The 21,552-nt window shown below is 48.6% G+C and overlaps 1 long non-coding RNA gene across 1 annotated transcript; it reads left to right on the forward strand.

The window, feature by feature from the left end:
• Positions 1-834: 834 nt before the first annotated feature.
• LOC130878107 (uncharacterized) lies at positions 835-8,845 on the forward strand. The gene is made up of 3 exons (XR_009057430.1): positions 835-1,220; positions 4,478-4,939; positions 7,996-8,845. It is a non-coding gene; the product is annotated as an uncharacterized LOC130878107 (long non-coding RNA).
• The last annotated feature ends 12,707 nt before the right edge of the window (positions 8,846-21,552 follow it).

Raw genomic sequence — 21,552 nt, forward strand, 5'->3', positions numbered from 1 at the left:
GTGGACACACACACTCCTTTCCTCGTTTGACAAGGTACAGTTCTCTGCAAGCCTCCACCTGCTGGGGTACAGAGATCTTTAAATAACCACCGGGGACCTCCTCCCCTGCTTCTCCTCACACGGTGGCTTGAATCACCCTCGAAAGCTTGCCTTTCCCTCAGCCTCCCTCTCCAGGGCTTTCTCTGCCTTCTGAGTTGCCTCTCTGAGGTCATGGGCACCACAGACCACATTTGGCAAGAACCTATGGGGGCGGGACCGTTTCTTGAAGGGAGCTCTCAGAACCCGAAACCCATTGGTCAGCTTCTCTACCTAGGACTCTCCCTCTGACCGAGGGACTGAGGTGGGGACAGGGGTGGGGCGACCACGCAGCAGCACCCGCGTCTTGGGAGAGGGGGGAACCGGGTCTGCCTAGGTTTCTGAACTCCATACTATGTAAATGAAAGGTGACTGACGGTTCCTAGAGCGAAGCCCTCTCCCACTTCACCTCCCGCGGTGCTCAGTCTCTGCAAACCCCCTCCCCCCCCAGAAGGGAGCTGGCTGTTTCCCAAAACTCAGACACATTCTGGCTGGAGCTGGCTGTGGGTCGGGCACCCCAGGGCAGCTGGGCAGGGCGGGGTGTCCTGGAGAGCCGCGGATGGACCTCACACCCAGGCTGGGCCAGGACACCCAGTCCTTGGCTGAGGCCCAAACCGGCTCTGTTTACAGAATCTGTCAGCCTGGTTCCCCTCCCCCACCCACCACTTCCCCTGGAGTCCTGGGGGCTGGGAGGGGACAGGCGGGGCCAGTGGGAGTTCTAGCCGCCCGCCTCGCCTTCCAGGCTCGGTTAGTCGTCTGCCTCCAACATCCCTTCTTCTGGCGTCTTTCCCTAACCTGGAGTGGCACGTCCACCCCGGGGCAGGTGTATTTCAAGGGGGTTCTGTAGAGAGAGCTCTTGCCCCCAAGGGAAGACGAGATAAGAGGCGCAGAGATAGGCTCGGTGCCCAGCGGTGCCAGGGAGATTCCCAAGGGCTTCCTGGAATTCGCCAGACAGCCGAAAATGAAGTTTTCGTCTTCCTCCACATCCCAAACCCGTGGCCCCCCAGGAGCATTTCTAGAATTCCTGGAGGCACCTGGCGCAAGTTGGATGTAGCCTGGAGGATAGACTCCGGATTTCCAGGACTACGAAGTCCAGAGATGAGGATACCAGGCGAGCCCGCACAGTGACTCAGCTGCCGCCAGCAGTAAGGAAGCTCTGCGTGGGGAGGGAGGGGGTGGGGCGGAGTGAGGTTGGACACCCAGTCCCCGTCCCCCTCTTCCCACCGCCGCTCCGGGAAGACCGGCCCACCACGCCCAGCTTCTCAGAGGAGCCTGCAAGTCCCAAGGGTTTTCCCTTCTCTGTGTCAAGTTACTGACTAAGGCTGGCACTTGCCTGGAGCAGTAAACTGAGGCACAAAGAGGCCAAGCTACTGAGTGGCTGGACTGCAGCTTCCAAGCAAGCAACCCCTCTTCAACTTTGTCCCAAGTCACACTCAGCTATATGACAGTGGGTGATCCCAATGTTATCTTCCTAAGGCCAAACCAGGAACCTAAAGATCCTTGGGCCTGGAGACGAACTCGATACAAAAATATATCCTTTTCCACCAATGTAGTGGCCCATGACTTTGATCCCAGCACTTGGGAGGCAGAGGCAAGCGGATCTCTGAGTTTGAGGCCAGCCTGGTCTACAGAGTGAGTTCCAGAACAGCCAGGGCTACACAGAGAAGCCCTGTCTTGAAAAAAAACAGAAACAGACCCAAAACTACACACACACACACACACACACACACACACACACACAGAGTTCCCAAGTCCAGTGGCATTGTTAAGCATTTGTAGACAGTCTGGCTTGGTGTCAGAACTGTCCTAGCCTTGAGTTTCCTTGTAACTACCTCTCTCTAAAGGAGATTCCTGGGTGCTAAGTTGGGCTCCTTTGGGGAATTAACCACCCTGGAGCCCAGTTCTGTATTGCCAATTGGTTGGTTTTTGAGAACTCAGATCTTGATTAGCAACAGGCCCATGCCGCTTTGTTAGCTGTCCCTTACAGGTGTGGGGTCAAGACCAGGGCAGTGCCACAGAGAGGCAGTGTTGTCAAGACTGCTAGGCCAGGCCTTTCATCCCAGCACTTGGTAGGCAGAAGTAGGTGGATAGCTGTGAGTTTGAGGCTAGCCTGGTCTACATAGTGAGTTGAGACGAGAGAGAGAGAGAGAGAGAGAGAGAGAGAGAGAGAGAGAGAGAGAGAGAGAGAGAGAGACTGAATTCCAAAATGTCAAGAAGCAAAAAACAATGGTGTAGAAAGAGGTGGTGGCGCACACCTTTAATCCCGGCATTCTGCAGGCAGAGGCAGGAGGATCTCTGTGAGTTTGAGGCCAACCTGCTCTACAAAGCGAATCAAGGACAACCAGGGCTGTTACACAGAGAAATCCTGCCTCAAAAAACCAAAACCAAACCAAAACCAAACAAAACAAAAAACCAAAAACCCTAAGATATTCTGTCTCGATAAACAACAAACTAAACAAAGCCACCAATGGGAGTTGTAAGGGAGTGGACAGGGATGAGATGGCCCCTCAGCCCCCCTCCCTCTGTGGTGTTAGCCAAGCAGTGTATGAAGCCTGGCTGTGACAGCTGCCTGGATGGAAACTTTCCCAGGCTCTCCCACTTCCTTCCCCTTTGACCTCTTTCTGCTGAGCCTGTGATCTTAACTTCTGGAGACCCACAGGATAACCGGAAAATTGCGCACACTGCATGTGTCTGCTGTACAGCCCTGCCTCAGTGCGTCCCTTGGTCTGTGACCTGCTTTTGTAGAGCTCGGAGGCTCTGACTCATGGGAAAATCTGAGGAGGGGAAATCTCGAGATGGGACCCTACACTGTGATTGAGTTTGTCTGACCTGGTCCACAGTCTGGGTTCAAAGGACTTCTCAGAAAAACATGACCTTGTGCAAAAAATCACTTAACCTTCCAGGGCCTCTGTAAAACCAAAGCATTCAAATGCCAAATATCCTTCCTGGAAAGGCATTGGTAGCGGCACTGGGTGACTTTTGTGACCCAACATGATGAGAGCTGGTGCCTTTCACTTGGCCTAGCTTTGTGGGCACACAGTACCCTTCCCAGTCATTTCGGGAGGAAGCCAGTTCCCAAGACCAGGAAGAGGACCCAAGAGCCGAGGGGAGCTGAGCAGGCAGTGTATGGGATGGGTTTCCGGTATGGGCAAAGGCTCAGAACACTAATAAATCCCCCTTCTGGGTGCAGGGCATGGTCCTGGGACTTTCCATACACATTGGGTGTCTCTGGAGCCCTGACAAGGAAGATCCCAGTTCAGTCTGCAGGCTCTACATCCCTCCCCTCCCCTCTCGGAGGCTAGTGCCAGACGGTCATGCTCTTTGCGTCCAGTTCTCAAAGGTTCCGCCTTTCCTGGATACCTTCCTTCCCTCCTCCTTCAGCTGACCTGTCCAGGGTGACTCTAGCCAACAGGCTGACATCACAACTCTGTTGGACCTTGTACAGAGAGACCAGAGTCTCTAAGTACTGGCATGGAGGCCCCTAATGATAGGAAAATGCATTGTGGGAAGGGCTTTGTACAGCAAAAGCAAATTGGGAGGGTCCACAGCCCTCACCCCCGCTAAAGTTAAGAAGGGATTCCAGGCATGCTGTGACCTGGGCCTAGATCTGATTCCATAAGGTTTTGGAGTTGGGAAAGAGACTGCTCTAAGTGTTAACAGATTCTGGAGGACCCTCAAGGACTTCTCCAAGCCCCTCGCTTGCTCTGCTGTCAAAATGTGGCCTTAGCGAGCGTCTCATTGAGGCAACACACGTCTCTCCATTGTGGAGCCTCACAGTTCAATGGACTGATCTACCCAACCCACGGGAGTCTAAGTTAGAAGCGTTGTCACTTGTCACCTCCACTCCTACTTGAGTCTTTCTGTCTGTCGGTCGGTTGGTCCATTGATGATTGTTGTTGTTGTTATTTTGCACAGAGTTTCATGTCCCTCAGCCTGGCCTCACACCACTAATAGCTGAGAATGGCTACATTCTTCTGACCCTCTAGCTCCCAGCTCCTCAGTGCTAGAATTTCAGGCATGTGCCTGGCGTATGCTGGGGACCGAACCCAAGGCTCTGCGTAGGCTGAGGAAGAGTGTACCCGCTGAGCCGCAGCCCCAGCTTCTGTCAGCCTCCTAGCGCTGGGATTACAGGCACACACCACCTTTGTCTTTCTTTGGGAACAAATCGCTCTTGACTTCAGCGAATCATAATTCCCCCCGAAGAGCAATCTTGAGAATGTCAAGAGGAAATTATTGAATTATCCCAGTTGGCAGAGAAACCTAATTTATAGCAAAGCATTTCTCTTGAAGTTTTAATAGATTTTTTTCCCCTCCGATGGATTTTAATGCTCAATTGTTTCCTGGGCTTGGAAATTTCGTTGGAAGCACTAACATCACTTTTCTGTTCTTGATTTATTACCAGCTCCTGGCTTCTGAGTCTGATAGGAAATCCAACGGCCTGGTTTCCCTTCCATGTGAGAGGCCTTCAGCCTGTGTTCAGCCTGTCTCCATCTCACCTTAAGACCTAGAGAACTGTCTGAATCTTCTGGGCCTTCCTTGGACCTGGAGGGGGTTCCCTCCTTGAGAGGTTTGCTGGAGTTGAACCTCAAGACCATTTCTGTAGAAATGCCACTAGCCAGGGACATCCTTAGTGGCCTTTGACCTGGCTAGCCCACCACACCCTTCCTCCAAGCCAATCAACAGGTCTGGTGTGCAGGAAGAGAAAGCAGGTGTCACACGAAACACAGGATGGCATGGCTGAGTGGCAGTGTCCCTGCTTGGACCAGTGACAGCTCAACCTCCTGTTAGCAAAGGAACATTTGTGTTGATGTCTTTGGGGTCCAGTGAAATGGAACCATCTGGAAATAGCATGGGGAACAACACGGTAAAGAAGCTGCCTGGAGGTCTCTGCTTATAAAGCCTCCTGTAGGAAGATCTGTAGAATCCTCCTTGAGAGATAGGCATCGGGCTGGGTGCTCAGCTGTCTTATTTATTTACTTTAAAAATGTTGATAATAAGTACCACTTACGGCTACTAGAAATGTACATTTTTTTTTAGATTTGTTTATCTTATTTTTGTATTTACTTACTTTATTTGCATTTATACACGTTTTGCCTACATGATGTGGACACACCACACGAGGGCCTGTGAAGTCAGAAGGTCTCACCGTTGCAGATTCTGTGAGCTGCCATGAGGGCGCTGGGAATTAAACCTAGGTCCTCTACAAGAGCAGCCAGTGTTCTTTCCTGCTGAGCCATCTCTCCAGCTCCAGATCCTTAGCTGCCTTCTGAGTGACAGCTGGGAGATGCTGAGCTTGCACTTTGGAATGAGTGATAGGTAGCGGGCAGACATATTTGGGAATAAAACCGACTTCTTTAGTACTCTTGGAATCACGACACCGTTTCTACAGAGGCGGCAACTGAGGTCCTGAAAGGGGTGGGAATCTGCACGGCTTTGGCAAGGGGGCCAGAGGGAGACAGAGTCAGGTCTCAGTCCCTGGGGGTTCTTCGCACCCCCAGTACCATAGCCCCCCTAATGATCTACCCCCTCAAACACCACTGAACTACCCCCACCCCCAACGCCATGTCCCCCAATTATCTACTCCCACCCCAACACCATAGGCCCCCCATGATCTAGCCTCACCTCCAGCACATTGGCCCCCAATGATCTACCTCCACCCCCAGCACCACAGCCCCCGCTAACCTACCCCCGCTCCCAGCACCACAGCCCCCGCTGACCTACAGCCACCCCCAGCACCACAGCCCCCTGCTAGCCTACCCCCACCCCCAGCACCACAGCCCCCTGCTAGCCTACCCCCACCCCCAGCACCACAGCCCCCCCCCAACCTACCTCCACCCCTAACACCACAGCCACGCTGACTAGCCATTCTTACTGTCCTTGGGGCTTGGGTCCCTTGCCAGGATTTCTGAAACTTCACCCTGGGGTGAGTAATTTCCCAGGGTTTGTGTCTGGCATGAGGATCAGAGCTTCTGCTCTCTGCCTCCCACCTCTGAAAGAATCAGAGGAAGAGCTTATGGAGTCTATGGTGGCGACCTGAGGGAGGTTTCTGATCTCGGAGCAGTCTCCAGAGGTGGGATGAAGGGCCCGTACAGACCTGAAGTGCCTGGGGCAGGAAGCTTCTGCACTGACTTCTGCAGCCCACGCACTCTGGCACAGGCTGTCTGGGTCTGAGTCTGTTGGGCACCAGGGGTTGGCTCACTTGATAGTGGTCATGCAAGAGACATGCCTGCCATTCAGGCCTTTGGCCCCAGCCCATCTCTCACCCCATGGTTTCCTCAGCACTGAGCGGACAAGGCAGTGTGCAACAGAGCTCCAATTACAGCTGGAAGCGCTCACAGAGCTTTCTCTCTTTTTTGGTTTTGTTTAAGATAGAGTCTCGTGTAGACTCAAGCTCCCTAGGTAGCCAAGGAATGACCTTGAACTTCTGATTCTTCAGCCTCCCGAGTCCTGGGATTACAGGTGTGTGCCACGGTGCTTTGTCTATAAAGTGACAGATCAAACCCAGGACTTCATGTGTGCTGGACAAGTGCTTTGCCAACCCAGCCCTCAGCCCTCAGAAAGCTTTCTGACAGTAACAGGCACCTACGTGGCGATGGGGAAGGTGGGGAAAGCACCCTGGAGACTTCTGGTCTATATGAGAACTGGTGTCACCCTCAGGATCCCTGAACAGCAAGGACATCAGCCTTAGCCTATCTGGTCTCACCCTTTGGCCTCTTCCCACACAGCTCCAGATCTGTCTGCATTTTCATGGTCAGCTCCCCCTCTCTTGACTCTGCAGCAACCTCTGCACTGGCTGCTTCTCCTCCTGCTTCTTCTTCTTCTTTGATGATTTATTTTATGTGCATTGGTGTTTGCCCACATGTATGTCTGTGCAAGGGTGTCAGATCCCTCGGCACTGGAGTTACAGACAGTTGCAAGCTGCCACATGGGTGCTGGGAATTGAACCTGGAGTCAGTGCTCTTAACCACCGAACTAGCTTCCTAGCGCTCAAAGTGCCTTCTTTTACCTGACAGCCAGAGTGAGCTTCTCAAAGGACAAGTCTGGTGGTCTCCACGATGCAGGAAACCTTGGGTGGCATGTCCCTCCTTGGGTAAAGGTCCTGCCCCTCTGAGTCCTAGTGCCCGTAGCCACTGCGCTCAGACACAGACCTCATCCTCTGTGCCCCTAATTCGTCTCTTGCGTATTTCACTTCACTACTGATGTTGAGTGTGCTTGAGAGTAACTAATAATTATATAAAGCTAATTGCTTTTCTAGTCCTAATTCTGTCATGGGCTTTTTGGGTTGGGTGGTGGATAAATGCACAAAATATTGCCAATACTGACATTATTAAACTTAATTCAAAGCTTCACAGCTTCCATTTCAAATGCCAGTATCAGCTATGTGCAAATTCACTAAGTTGTACAGAAGTTGGAGTTGGTTAATTTCGGTTTGTTATATTTTCATTTGTTTGCAAGTTTTTTTTTAATAACGTGGGGTTTTTTTTGTTGTTGTTTTCTTTAATTGAAAACTGAGCCCAGTGATGCATGCCTTTGATCCCAACACTCAGGAGGCAGAGGCAAGTGAATCTCTGTGAGTTCGAGGCTAGCCTGGTCTACAAGAGCTATTTCCAGGACATCTTGGGCTGTTACACAGAGAAACCTTGTCTCAAAAGAACATAATAAAACAAATAGGTTTTTTCATTTTCTGAGGAAAGTTTAAGAAGGATAAATGTTTTAAATACTCAAATTCTCATTCTGAGGTCTCTGATACTATTAATGGCTAGGGCAGTTATAATGTCAGTTTAATAGCAAAAGGTATCTAGATTCTACCACAAAGCTATAGCCAACTTGTTAGCTAGGACTCAAAGGTATGAGTCTACTCTTCCTGTTTACAGACATCTGTTATCTGCTCTTTTTCTAAATTTTAATTTCTGTTCCCAGTTTAAACTTATCCCAATAGGCTTCCACTTGGCTGGCAGACACATCTAAGCATCAGTTGCTGACTGCAACCTGCTCTGAATGGTGGCGAGCCCTGGACTTCCTGAAAGCTGATGCGGACCAGTCCAGCTGATATGAACATGAACGCTCCCTGTCCCTTCAACAAAGTCTGATGAGTGCTCCATTGCCTAAATGTCCCCTCACACACACACCTTTGGCTAGCCTTTCATCCTGCTTGGACCCTGATAACAATGTCCCAATGTCAGCTTGAAGTAGTTGTGGAAAGGAACATGTTGCCCCATGTCCCCTGCCCAAAATAGGTTGAAAGGCTGAGACAAGGGGGAACTCTCTGGCATGGGACAAGATAACTACCTATAGTGCCTGTTAATATATTAGGTCCAGAGTTGTCAATTAATAGATTTATCAATTTAAGTAGCTCCATGCCTCCTAAAAACCAGGGCAAGCAGGACCCAAGATTGGGTCCTGTCATCGGTGCTTGTGAAGGGAGAAATGTGGAAGCCAACCATGATAAGCTAAGTCTGGGCAGGTCATGCAAAGGAAGTTCTTTCTTTCCAACCATTATCACCTGCCAGAGTAGGACTCAGCCGATAAATTTAAATGGAGGTCTGAGTCTCAGTATTTTACACTAAAGCAATACCTGACTGCAAGAAGAACCACAATTGAAATTACCTGAGCACCACCCAAAAACAGATCATCCAAAGGAAATGCCTAGCATTTCAACCTCTGTAGATAGGATCACCTGCCAGCATACAGTCACCAGGACACCCTAGACAAATGTCAGCCAATTAGGAGTCCTGAACATCAGAAACCCCTCACCCCCAACTTTACTACTATAAAAACCCAGTTCTAACTGATTTCAGGGCTCTCCATTTAGTCCAATACATTGGACATGTAGAGAGACCGAGTTTGCAAACTTGTATAAAATAAAGGCTCTTGGCTTTTACATACGGGACTCGGTCTCCTTGTTGACTTCTGCGGGGACTTTATGGATTTGGGCATAACATTGCTATTATTGTGAGAAGAGAGCAAGATGGCAGAACCACATGTCCATCAGGACACCTTGAGTGCACAGACGACCGCTGTTAGAGTCCATTCTCTTCTTCCACTGTGGGACTGGGCCTCACACTCAGTCACTCCCGCTTGTGCACACTTTTGCCTCTGCATCATCTCAGTTCCCATCCCTAGCTTCTTCACCAGGACCCTCCCATCCCCCTCTTGAGTGTCACTTTGTGAGGAGGAGGACAGGCTTAGTGTTATGAGGGAATGTCTTTAATCTCAGAGACAGAATGATCTCTTCAAGGATAGCCTGGTCTATATGATGAGTTCTAGGCCAGCCAGGGCTACATAGTGAAACCTTGTGTAAATAAATAAATAAAGAAAGAAGAACATTGAGATGCACTAACTTTTTAGGGTTCTGAGTCCTCTGCTAAATCCACCCCCTTTTATTGTCTACTTGTGTGTGTTGAGGGGGTGTTTTTGTGTGTGGGGGCTGTTTGTGGGGGGATGTTTGTGTGTGTGGAGGTGTTTGTGCGTGGTTGTATGTGAGGGTATTTGTGTGTGTTGGGAGGTGTTTGTGTGTGTGTGTTGCGAGATGTTTGTGTGTGTGCGTTGGGGGTGTTTGGGGGGGTGGTGTTTGTGTGTGTATGGGGTATTTGTGTGTGGGGTAGGTGCTTGTGTGTGTGTATGTGTGTGTTTGTGGGGTGAGCTGTGTGTTTGTGTGTGGAGGGTGCATGTTTGTGTGTGTGTGTGTTGGTGGGTGTTTGTGTGTGGAGTATTTGTGTGTATGTGTGTGTTTGTGGGGAGGGGTGTTCGTGTGTGGCTGGAAGAATGAGTTGGCAGGGAATTTTATGACACAGGGTCTCACTCTACACCTCAGGCTGGCCGTGAATTCATGATCTTCCTGCCTTAGCCTGAGTACTGGAATGACAGGCGTGTGCCATTACTTCTTACTTCTCTCTCTCTCTCTTCCCCCCCCCCTCTCTCCTCTCTCTCTCTCTCTCTCTCCTCTCTCTCCTCTCTCTCTCTCTTTCTCTCTGCTTACTGCCTGTAGATCAGGATGTATCTCCCAGCTACTTCTTCAGCATCAAGACTGCCTGCCTACTGCCACACTTCCTGCCATGATATTAATGTACTAATGTTGTGGAATATTATTTTAAAATGTGTTACATTCATTTATGCTGTGGAACATTTGTTTATTGATGTAATGATGTGTTGTATTCTTTTATGTTGCATTTGTTTAACTCTGTGAAGCTGTGTTACTTTGCCTAGGTAAAACACCTGATTAGTCTAATAAAGAACTGACTGGTCAATAACTAGGCAGGAGAGGAATACGCAGGGCTTCCAGGTAGAGAGAATAAACAGAAGGAGAAAGACAGAAGGGAGAGGAGGACGTCAGGGGCCAGCCACCCAGCCATCCAGCCAGACATGGAATAAGAAGGAAAGAAAAGATTAGAGAAATAGAGAAAGGTAAAAGCCCAGAGACAAAAGGTAGATGGGATAATCTAAGAAAAGTTGACTAGAAATGAGCCAAGCTAAGCCTAGGCATTCATAAGCAAAAATAAGTCTCTGTGTGTTTATTTGGGAGCTGGATAGTGAGCCCCCAAAGAGTAAACAAACAAATAAACCCCACAAAACTACAGACTAACTCTCTGAAGCTGTAAGCAAGCCCCCAGTTAAATGCTTTCTTTCCTAAGAGTCTCCTTGGGCATGGTGCCCCCTCACAGCAGCGGAACAGTCACTAAGACAACTCATGTGCGTCTGTATGAGTCTATGCCCACATGTAGAAGACTGTGTTGGGTGTCCTCCTTTGCAATTCTCCACCTGTCATTTTGAGGTAGGACCTCTCTCTGAACTAGGATTTGGGTTTTTTCAGCTAGCCTGGAAGCCAGCAAGCCCTAATGATCCTCTTTTGCTGAGGTTCCAGACATGTAAACTGGCTACACAGATGCTGGGATCAAACTCTGGTTCTCATAATTAAACAGAAAGTATTCATCTGCGGCACCATCTCTCTAGACCCTCACATTCTTTGGCAGTATCGGGGCTGGGATGTAGCTTGGTTGGTAGAGTACTCGTTTAGACTGCATAAAGTCTTGGGTTTGGGGTTTAATTCAAATACCTACGTGGCAGCTCACAAACATCTATAACTCTGGTTCCACGGGATCTGATGCTGTCTTCTGGCCTCTGTGGGCATCAGACACCCACAAGGTACACTGACATATGTGGGCACAAAACATATAAAAAATAAAAATAAAACAATATAGTACTGTGTTTCTATCCCCAGCACCATATAGAACGAGTCATGGTGAACACCTACAGTCCCAGTAGGTGAAGGCAGGAAGATCAGAAGTTCAAGGTCATCATCACTACATAGCAAGTTTGAAATATTAGCCTGAGCTACATAAGTCCCTGTCCCTAAACAAACAAACAAACTAACTAACTAACTGGTGTGGGAGGTCTTTCTGTCTGTGTGTTGCTTTTATTGGTTAATGAATAAAGAACTGGCTTGGCCTATAGCATGGGAGGAGAAGGGCAGAGTCGCCATGGAGCCGCCAGAAGTCAGACATGCCAAAACTTTGCCGGTAAGCCACTGCCACATGGGCGATACACAGATTAATGGAGATGGGTTAAATTAAGATGGAAGAGTTAGCCAATAAGAAGTTAGACCTAATGGGCCAAGCAGTGTTTTAAATAACACAGTTTCTATGTGGTTATTTTGGAGCTAAGTGGCTGGGAGTGAAACAAGCAGACTCCTCCAGCAAATTGGAGCCAACATGGTACACTAAATCCACTTAAACACCTGAGAGAGTTTAATTCTAGACACAAAAATACAGAGTTTAACACAGCTTCTTGCTGTTTGCTGGCAGAAATTTATAGTTATAGTTTTTCTTAGTTATGACAAAAAATAAAGTAGATATAAATATTGTAAATGTAATTCTTGCTTGATAACTGTTTTATTATATGTAATATTGCTATGTTAAAGTTAAAGCCTTTCTTTTTGTTTAAACAGAAAAGGGAAAATGGTGTGGGAAGTCCTTCTGTCTATGTGTTGCTTTTATTGGTTAATGAATAAAGAAATTGCTTTGGGCCTATAGCAGAGCTATAGGGGAACAGAGATAGGCGGGGAGCGGGGGAAAAAGTCAGGGAAAAGCCATGGAGCCACCGGAGACAGATGTGCTGAAACTTTGCTGGTAGGTCACGACCTTGTGGTGATGCACAGATTAATGGAGATGGGTTAAATTAAGATGTAAGAGTTAGCCAATAAGAAGCTAGAGATAAGGGGCCAAACAGTGTTTTAATTAATACAGTTTCTGTGTTGTTATTTCAGGGCTAAGCAGCTAGGAACAAACGAGCGGCCCCCTCTCTCAACAACAAACAAACAAATATAGGGTTGGGGTTTCAGCACAGAGGTAGAATTCTTGCTTAGCATTCATGAATCCCTGGGTTCAATCCCCATCAATGAAAACACAAGAAGAGACCACATATGTAGCACAGATACATGAAATAACTACAGCCCGTCTCCACCTTCATTGTCACCGTGGTCCGCTCATCGCACATGGAGCAAGTTATCCTGTCTCTATGCACCCCTAGGAGATAGGTGTTTCTTCCCCCTTCCCTTCCCTTTCCCCTCATCTTCCTTCTTTTTGAGATTAAAAATGAAAACCAAAACCTGTGGTCACGCTTGGTGACACTAGCACTTGGGAAGCAGAAGCAGGTGAACATCTGTGGGTTCAAGGCCAGCCTGCTCTACACAAGTCTCAGGACAGCAAGAACTACATAGAGAAACCCTGTTTCAAAACAAACGAATCAAAACTGCGGATGAGTGTTTGCCTGAATGTAATGTCCGTGGAGAGTAGAATAAGGCATTGGATCTTCTGAAACTGGAGTGACAGATGGTTGTGAACTGCCCTGTGGTTGCTGGGAACTGAAGAGCAGTCAACACTTTTAGCTGCTGAGCCATCTCTCCAGCTCTGTGCCTCCACCTCCCTCTCTCCTACCATACTTTCTGCAGCCCAGTCAGGCCTCAAACTCACAACACAGCAAAGAATGGCCTTGATCTTGATCCTCCTGTCTCCACCAGCCTAGTGCCGGGATTGATTACAGGCTGTGCCACCACGATCAGGTTATGTGGAGCTGGGGATGGAACCCAGGACCTGGTACACTCTAGCCAAGCACGCTGCCCACTGGTTACATCTCCAGTCCTTCAAGTTTTTCCTAAAATTTCTGATGCTCCTCGGGGTAGGTCAGCAGGACCTGAGATGGACAAGAATGTTTTGTGGTAGGGAAAGGTCACAGCTGTAGCTCAAGCGATGAGGGTAGATGAGACTTTGGAGGTATCCCAGGCTGATAGGAAAGAAAACAGACGCACTAAGCATAGATGTACTGAGCTCTTCCTGTATGTCCTCCCCTGTGCTAGAGAGCTTTCTGCCAGACACCTCCCATGCCCCCGTGATCTTTAGAAACAGACCTCCTAGGGGAGAGGCAGAGCTCTGTGAGTTCAAGGCCAGCCGGATCTACATGGAGTCTCAATAGCTCCAGCAGTTACCGTAATAATATTAGGGGTAATGGAATAATGAGAATCTCTGTTATTCTGGACCCTTTACTCAAACTTCTAGCCTCCTTTTATTCTTCTATCACCTTGAGGTATGGCTGTAACCAGTCCTTGGTGCTCACAGCGGACAGCTCTTAAAGCAGAAACTGTTTGCTTTTCAGTAAGCCACACAGCCCTAGTCATTGCAGCTGTCATGATCCAAACCCCTGGAAACGTCACAGGAGCCCCCACGCTAATAACTGCTCGCGATCTTACTTCATCCCTACTAGTCTGCTTAGTCAGCACTAACTATGAACACCAGGAGGGATACGTAGCAAGACCCTGTCTCAGCAAACAATGAAGGCAATGGGCTGAATACCTGCTGTAGGCTTCAGTCTCCCAAGGAAAGAGATCACTGAACCGGGAGGGGATGGACACCCCAGTGTGCTGAGGAGGAGCAGGGGAGCTGGAGGGTCCACCCTGGAGGAAGTAGGAGAGGACTGTGACTGGCCTATGAAGGATGGAGCGTGTCTCAGGAGTAGAACTAAGAGGTGGTTGTGGTCCAGCTGTGGATGTGACAGTCCCCAGACAGCTGGCAGTCTCCTGTTGCTGACTGTCCCCATGGGCTCTCAGGGAGCTGAGTAAACTCCCCGTAAAGGAGGACACTTAAGGAGGTGAGCTCCTCCTGTCCAGGTGTGTGCGGCAAAATATACATAACGTGAAAATTACCATCAACTTTTAAGTTAAATATTTATTTATTCATTTTGCACACAAGTGGCGACCACAGGACAACGTCTGGGAGCTGGCTTTGTCCTCTTTCACCGTGGGGGTTTCGGGGATTTAACTCAGGCCATGAGACTTGGCAACAAGAGCCTTTACCCACTGAACCATCTCCCCAGGACAATTTTTACCTTAAGAGCATCCATGTTTTAATTTTTATTTAGATATATGTGTGTATGTATGTGTGTGTGTGTCTGTCTGTTCGTTCGTGTGGATGCCGTGTGAATGTGGGTGTCGATGGAAGCCAGCGAAGGTGATCATATTCCCAGGGTCTGAAGTTACAGGTGGTTATGACCTACCTGACGAAGGTGCTGGGAGCAGAGCCAGGTCCCAGGAGCAATAAATGCTCTTAACCACTGAGCCTTCTCTCTGGCCTGTGTTTAGGTCTTTGATGCATTTTGTGTTAATATTTGTCCAATTTTGCTTGTTTGTTGAAAAGACTGTCCTATCTTCACTGAGTGATCTTGTCATTTGAGTCAAGAATCATTTGATACCAGTGAGGGTCCCCATGAGGTCTAAGTCAGCCTGGCCTAGAGCAAGACTGTTAAAAACGACAAAAACACACCAGCAAAGCCCCCACACTAGGTGCTTCCCTGTTGCTGAGAGAGACCACTGTAACCGGGCCCAGCTTATGGAAGACAGTTTATTTTGGCTCACAGTTCTGGGGTGCTAGAGTCAATAATGGCAGCCGGAGCAGGAAGCCGACTGGTCACAATTCTTCCACACCCAGGAAACAAGTGGGAAGTGGACAAAGGTAACCTTCAGAGCCCACCTGCAGCAATGTACTTCCTCCAGGAAAGCTGCACCCCAGAGGGTTTCTGTAACCTCCCAGACAGCACGGCTAACTGGGGCCCGACTGTCAAATACATGATCCTATGGAGGATGTTTCTCATTAAATCCACAACAGGCTGCCCCTCCCAATTATTTGATCGCATACGTGGATTCCTATTGAGCTCTGTTTCATTGTGTTGATCTGTTATGTCTGTCTTTACGCCAACACAACCTTTTGTTTTCATTAGCTTAGTCTTACAGTTTTGAAGTCAGGAATGGAAAGCTACAACTTTGCTCATTTTCAAGATGGCTCTCGCTGTGGGGGGCCTCTGTGTCAGCTTTCACTGTCAACTTGACACACCCTAGAATCACCTAAGGAGAACATCTCAGTGAAGGACTGTCTACACTAACTTAGCTTGTGGGCATGTCTGTGGAGTACTGACTTAAGTTAATTGAGATGGGAAGACCCAGCCACCATGGATGGCACCATTCCCTAGATAAAGGGTCCTGAACTCAGGGTGGAGAAACTGAGCTGAGCACAAGCAAGTGGGTGTTGCATGTGTACATGCCTTTCTCTCTTCTCTTGACTGAGGGGCCGTAGGATTAGCTGTTTGAAGTTCCGGCCTTGACGCCACCACAGTAGTGGACTTAAATCAGGGACTGTGAGGTGAAACAGATCCCTTTATCCCCTAAGTTGCTTTTTGTTAGGGTGTTTCATTAGAGCAACAAAAAATGAAACTAAATAGGATCTCTTAAAATAGTATGTGTATTTAAAATTTGTTTTAAATGCTTATTTTAGGTGTCTTTGCCTGCATGATTGTGCACCATGTTCATGACTGGTGCCTGTGGGGGCTCGAGGAAGGCATCAGATGTCTGGGGACTGGAATTACAGGTGGTTGTGATCCACCATGTGGGTTCAGGGGACCAAAGTGACCTCTGGAAGGGCATCCAGTGGTTTTAACCCCTGAGCCATCTCTCCAGTCCCAAGTTTTAAGATGGAATTTTACATTTCTAAAACTGATTTTGGAGATTTTTGTTTGTTTTGTTGAAATGGAGGCTCATGTAATCCAGGTGGGCCTTGACTCTGCCTCCCAAGTGCACCATGATGCCCCGTTTGCTTTTGGGGTTTGGATGACGATTTGACAGTGATGGTACTCACCGATGCAATTTTACGGAGGGCCTGTACTAAGGTACTCCAGGGCACTGAGTAGCCACAAGGGAAATGAGAATGATGTGTGATCTGAGTGGACGTGGAAGGCTCAGACTTGGCTCATCAAGGTGTGATAGCCAAGGGATGTCCTTTAGGATACCCGGACCTCTGGGGTTTGTAAGACTTCCTCCATCCAAAAGGGGATAGGGCTGGGAGACGGCCAGATTGCCATCAGTATAATGAACACTGTGTGCTTATCATTTTCCTCCCTTCATCCAGGTCTTCAGCCCTTCGCATCCCTTGTTGGTTTATTGGAATAAGCTTCTTCCTGTCTGGGCTCTTGGGAGCAGAGTCACTTTTCTCAGAACTGCGAGCGAATGCCTGACAGAGCAGCTGCAGGAAGGGAGGGTTTATTTGGATTCCTGGTTTAAGAGGGATAGTCCACTGTGGTGGGGAAGGCATGGTAGAGTCTGTGACAGCAGGAGTGTGTGACTTAGGTCTCTCACTTGTTGATGGGTCAGAAACCAGAGCATTTGGACTGAGGACAAGTTGGATCATGTTTTAGGGTTTCTGTTACTGGGAAGAGACACCATGACTATGACCACAGCAATTCTTATAAATGAAAACATTTAGTTGGGGGTGGTTTACAGTTCAGAGGTTCAGTTTACTATCATTATGGTGGGACATGGATGTGTGCAGGCAGACATGGTGCTGGAGAAGGAGCAGAGAGTCCTTGCTTGATCTGCAGAAAACAGGAAGTGAACTGAGACATTAGGTGTGGCTTGAGCATATATGAGACCTCCAAGCCCACTAAAGTCACACCACTTAATAGTGCCACTCCCTTTGGGGGGCATTTTTTTTTCAAACCACCACAGATCATAATCTGCAAAGTCTCACCCTTAGTGATCCGCTTCTATCAGTTATACCTCTTTTTCCAAAGGTCTCATAGCCTCCAAAGCCAGGACTACCAGCAGGGGACCAAGTGTTCAAACACACAAGCCTGGGGGCAGCACTTCATCCTCAAATCACAACAGAAACCAATCTATGATACCGCTAACCTTTAGGTCATTCCTGTAGTCAGCCTGCTGCCTTACATGTCTCCTCAAGATAATGGAGGAGTCTGGGGTGTACCTCAATGAGAGAAAACTTGATCTACTTGTGAGAGGTCCTGGGTTCCATCTCCAGCACAGGATGGACACAGGGCACGCGCGCGCACACACACACACACAGCACTATCAGCTCTTACTCCTGGCAGAGTGAGCCAAAAAGAATCACTTATTGAAGAATCAGACAAGAAGAGCATCATGACGTGTGTGTGTGTGTGTGTGTGTGTGCTCATGCCAGGGATGCAGCTGGGTCTCACACTTGCTAGGCATTCTCTACCATTGAGCTGTACACCTCCGGTCCCTGGGGTGTCTTGTAGAATCTCATTAGGCGAGGCTTACCCGCGGTAGTGAAAGCAAAGGTTGCCACAGGTGGCCTTGTGCACCCTTTCCTCTTGGGAGATGACTCACCAGGCCCTACGCTAGACCTCTGGCTCAGCTTCAGCACAGTTGCATCACAGCGACACACTTAAGAAGCAGAGGTCCGCAACCTACACCATGAGTCTTGTTACAGAGCCACAGGCTGAGGGTGTAGCTCAGTGGCAGAGGGCTTGCCCAGGATGCTTGCGGATCAGGGTTCCAGCCATTTCAGATGCAGAAGTAGAGCAGCAAGCATGCACCCCATTTCAGAATGAAGCAATGGTGTTATGGAATATTACTTTAACTATGTAAAGATGTGTTATAATTTGTTTATGTTGTGGAATATTTGTTTAACTAGGTGAAGATGTGTTGCATTTGTTTATGCTGCGATTGTTTATACAATGTAAAGAGGTGTCGCTTTGCCTGCCTAAGGCACCTGACTGATCTACTAAAAAGTTGAACAGACAATAACTAGGCACAGGAAGGATAGGCGGGGCTGCTGGGCAGAAAGAGAGAAGGAGGGAGAAAGCGAGGAAGATGCCTAAGCAAGACAGCCAGGCAGATACGGAGTAGGAACAAGAATGAAAAAATGGGTAAAAAGCCCCGAAGCAAAACGTAGATGAAGAGAAACAGGATAGTTTAAGTAATAAGATCTGGCAGAATATGCAGAAGCTAAGACCAAGCACTTATAACTAATAAGAAGTCTCCATATCACGATTTGGGAGCTGGTGGGTGGCCCCAAAGAAAGCCTGCTACACAATGGAGATCTAGAAAATTCTCAGTCGGAGGAAAAAAACCTATCCAATTGAGCTTTCTGTTTTCATTCATTCTTCTTCTTCCTCTCTTCCTCTGCTTCCTCCTCTTCTCCCCCCCCCCCCCCCCCCGCTTTTAAAATTGAGGCAGGGACTTTCTGTGTAGTCCTAGCTGGTCTGGAATTCACTATGTAGACTCACAGACATCCATTTGCCTCTGCCTCTCCTGCTGAGATTAGAGTGCACACCACATCCAGCCTTCTCCTCCTCGTCTTCCTCTCTTTAATATATTTTAATTCTTTGAGAATTTCATACAATGCATTTTTATCATAGTTACCCCGACTCCTTCCCAATCCACTTTCACTTCCCCACCCGACTCCCAACTTTGCATCCTCTGATTAAAATAATCCAGAGTCCAGTTCGTGGCTGCCCATATCCTCCTCAGTGTGTGGCATCCACTGTGCTGGACCTCTTAGGGGGGCGCATCTTTAAAGAAAACTGATACTCCCTCCCTCAGAAGCCATCACTTGTTGCTCCAAGGTTAGGGGTCTGGGCTTGTGAACCCTTCCTCCTCTGTGCTAAAAGTGTCCCTGGCTTGACCTGATACAGGTTTTTAGCTTCCATACGTTCATAAGTACAATGTCTCCAGCCCTCCCCCCCATTTAACATTTATTTGTTTTAATTTTTGGATTTTTTGGGGGGTGGGGTTGCAAGTGCACATGCTCCACAGCAAACACAAAGAGATCAGAGAATGACTTTCCAGTCTTCTCCTTCCACCATGTGGGTTCCAAGGATTGAACTCAGGTCTTCAAGCTTGGCAGCAAGTGCCTTTACCTGCTGAGCTCTCTCGTTGGCCCAAGCCTTTCATTTCTCAAATGCAATCTGTCCATCGGTTCATTCACTTACTCAGGTCTTCACTCAGGGCTATTACCAGGGACAGACCCCTCGGCAGATGCTGGGGAGACAGAGGCAGTTTGGGGAGGTGGAAAGCCAGTGGATAACCTTGGTGAATGGGAGGAAGTCACAGAATACAGGACTCTTGATTGACAGACTCTGACCCAGGAAGCTGGGGAGCTCTTTCTTGGAAAAGCACAAAAAAGAAGAGAAAGACACAGAGAGTGTGAGCAAAGGGTTTGGGGCTGGAGGTCGAGGCCTAGAGATAAAAGCCACGACAAAGTCATCTAGGAAACAAGACTTGGAGACTTTTGGTTCCAATGGAACTCAGCATAGCCACAGACCAATGCTCCAGTTTTCAGACAGCATCCTAGAGCCCTATTGAGCCACCACTGAAGCCCCAGAGACCCAGGAGAGGCCAGAGACGAACAAGAGTGTGTCTAAATATGTTGCAGCCCCTCAAGCCCCTGATTAATAGTTCCCTTGGGCTTGGGTAAAGGCTCGGAGAGACTAGCCATGTGTCTGGGCCACCCACTCCAAGACTGTGGTGTCCATTAGTGTCTCAAGCATGGTCTTCCCAAATGGAGATCTGCAACAGGTACTCAGTCTTCTCAGCAGACTAGGTGGCCCCGCCAAGCCGTAACACTGCTGCTAGCCTTCCTTTGAGTTAGGGCCCTTAGCTCCCCATTGCTTAAGGCTTGTGGGTCTAGGGTCCACACCTTAGCCATGAAGGCTAGATCCTCTTCATTTTGCCCCTCCCCTTGCATGCCATGTTGAATTCTAAGCTGGGACCCTGGTCTTGGCCATCACTATCACTCACCTAAAGGTATTCACTTCCTCTCAACTTGACAAGCTCTCCTTAATGCGTCTTGATCATCAGGACAAAGGCTTGACTTTTTGGCTTGGCAGAGAAGATACGCATACCCCAATAGTTAACTACACTTAATCCCACCCTGAATTTTCAGTTTCTCCAGCACCTGTGGTTCCCCTTGCCTTTTAAGACAGGGTTTCTCTGTGTACCCTTAGCTGTTCTGGGACTCCCTCTGTAGATCAGAACCTCAAACTCACAGAGATCCTCTTGCCTTTCCCTCATGAGCTGCTGGGGTTGCCACCACCACCAGGCATTCTTTGTCCCCAGGACCTCGAACTCACAGAGACCCTGCCTGCCTCCCTGCCTCCCAGGTGCTGGGATTAAAGGCATGCACCACCACACCTGGCTAGCCTCTCTTCTTGGCCACCCTGCTTGCTTCTCTTGTGTTAGTTGAGACACTAACACCTTGGTTGAACCTTCCATGCCATCTCTAAGTCAGGGTGGGGTGACCTAACATGGTATTAATACAGTTCAGTCCCTTTCTCCCTGGAGAAGGACAAGCCAGCACAGTCATGGTTCTTACATTCTCTCCTAAGGAAGGCAGGGCTTCCCAACCTGCCCTTCTCCATCTCACAAGTGACCACAATGAGAAAGCAGCCAAACTTGGAGTCAGCTTTGCCTAGGCTTGTTCTGGCTGGCTATGTTAGACCAAGGGCATTCTCTGGAGACCTGCGTGCCTTTTGAACTTGAGTTTCTGGCTCTTGGGTGAATTAGAATGCTTATTCCCACATGAACCAGGAATGCCTCCCTGGGGCTTTGTGCTTTGAACTGTCTTGTAAAAGAAATCAAGAGGTCCCACAGTCTGACCTTGGGGGTTTTCTTTCTAAGTCAACCCATATCACCGCACTCTGGAAGTTTCCACTGATCATTTCCACCTACTCTGTCGTCCCCAAGAGCCCACCAGTACCCATGCGCACACCCAGCTAACTGCAGCGAGCTCTAGGGGAAAGGAGGTCAGGATGACACACTGGTTTTACTGAGCACACATCTGTAATGTGGGAATGTTTTTACAAGCATGCATGACTCCTGTAATTAAAGATGCAAATCTAATAAAAAGCTCCCGCCCTTAGGCCACAGGTTCAGAGGGCAGAGGATGACAAGGAAACCTTGGTAGGTGAGACAGTGCTGAAGCTGGGCCTGGTCAGGTGGTTGATGACAGATATGGGGGTGCAATTGGTTATGCCAAAAGAGAAATCCAGGGCTCTGGGTGAATAGGGGAATCTTTCCAGGGGGAGGACAATAAACAAACAAACAAACAAACAAAAGTTGCCTGGCTCAGTCAACACAAGCTCAGGAAACCAAGTTCAGCCCTGGAGTGCGCATAACAAACC

The sequence above is a fragment of the Chionomys nivalis genome, chromosome 7, assembly GCF_950005125.1.
Source record: "Chionomys nivalis chromosome 7, mChiNiv1.1, whole genome shotgun sequence".
In the NCBI taxonomy this organism is placed as follows: Eukaryota; Metazoa; Chordata; class Mammalia; order Rodentia; family Cricetidae; genus Chionomys; species Chionomys nivalis.